Source organism: Arachis hypogaea, chromosome 10 (assembly GCF_003086295.3).
Source record: "Arachis hypogaea cultivar Tifrunner chromosome 10, arahy.Tifrunner.gnm2.J5K5, whole genome shotgun sequence".
Taxonomy (NCBI): domain Eukaryota; kingdom Viridiplantae; phylum Streptophyta; class Magnoliopsida; order Fabales; family Fabaceae; genus Arachis; species Arachis hypogaea.
In genome coordinates this window covers 79,525,593-79,527,362 of record NC_092045.1, presented here as the reverse complement: position 1 = coordinate 79,527,362, position 1,770 = coordinate 79,525,593, and positions in this window count along the sequence as shown.

Here is a 1,770-nt window from a genome sequence, read left to right as displayed (position 1 = left end):
AAGAGCTAATTCCGACCTCTTCGCCTGGAAGGCTTCCGACATGCCCGGGATTGATCCCGAGCTCATGTCTCACAGGCTCTCGGTTTACCCAAGATCCCGACCTGTACAGCAAAGAAGACGCAAGCTCGGCCCAGAAAGGGCCTCCATAGTAGAAGAGCAAGTACAGGCGCTCCTGGAAGCCGGCTTTATCAGAGAGGTCAAATACCCAACATGGCTAGCCAATGTAGTGCTAGTCAAAAAGCAAAATGGTAAATGGAGAATGTGCGTCGACTATACCGACTTAAATAAGGCATGTCCTAAGGACCCTTATCCCCTACCGAGTATTGATACCCTGGTGGACTCCAGCTCAGGGTACCAATACCTATCGTTCATGGATGCCTATTCGGGGTATAATCAAATCCCGATGCATGAACCTGACCAGGAAAAAACATCGTTCATCACACCAAAAGCCAATTACTGCTACGTGGTCATGCCATTCGGACTGAAGAATGCAGGAGCCACGTACCAAAGGCTGATGAACAAAGTGTTTTCTCCCCATCTAGGGAGCCTAATGGAGGTATACGTCGACGACATGTTAGTAAAAACCAAGCAAGAAGTCGACCTCTTAACCGACCTCTCACAAGTTTTCGACACTATAAGGTCGCATGGGATGAGACTAAATCCCGCAAAATGCGCCTTTGCAGTAGAGGCAGGAAAATTTCTGGGGTTCATGCTAACACAAAGAGGGATTGAGGCCAATCCCGACAAATGCAAGGCCATCCTAGAAATGAAAAGCCCGACTTGTTTGAGAGAGGTTCAACAGCTCAATGGCCGACTTGCAGCCCTCTCCAGATTTTTGGCAGGATCGGCACTAAAATCCCTTCCACTATTCTCCCTATTAAGGAAGGGATGCCAATTCGAATGGACTCCGGAATGTGAGGAGGCGTTCCAAGAGTTCAAAAAATTCTTAAGCCAACCTCCTATCTTGACCCGACCAGTACCGGGAAAAGACCTCGTCCTATACCTATCCGTCGCAAACAGAGCTGTCTCATCAGCCCTAATCAGAGAAGACGAGGTCGGGCAACACCCGGTCTATTTCACCAGTAAGGTTCTACAAGGTCCTGAGCTAAGGTACCACAAACTAGAGAAGTTTGCCTACTCCTTAGTGATAGCCTCACGAAGGCTACGACCTTACTTCCAGGCTCATACGATAAGAGTTCGTACGAACCAGCCCATGAAGCAAATCCTTCAAAAGACGGATGTTGCAGGGAGAATGGTTCAATGGGCGATAGAGCTCTCCGAGTTTGATTTGAGATACGAAACTCGGACTGCAATTAAAGCCCAGTGCCTCGCCGACTTCATTGCAGAATACGCAGGTGAACAAGAGGAAAAACCGACTACATGGGAACTATATGTAGACGGATCCTCCAACAAAACAGGGAGCGGCGCAGGCATAATATTGGTAGATGGAAAAGGAACCCAGATAGAGGTTTCCTTAAAATTTGAATTTCCGGCTTCAAACAATCAGGCAGAATATGAAGCCTTGATTGCAGGATTAAAATTAGCAGAAGAGGTTGGCGCCGCAAAGGTGACGATCTACAGCGACTCACAAGTGGTGACTTCCCAAATAAGTGGGGAATATCAGGCAAAGGACCCCAATATGAAGAAATACTTGGAAAAAACCTTGGAACACCTAGGGCACTTTGCGGAAACCGAGGTCAAGCATATAACTCGGGATCTAAATAGCAGAGCTGACGCCCTATCCAAGTTAGCAAGTACCAAACCCGGGGG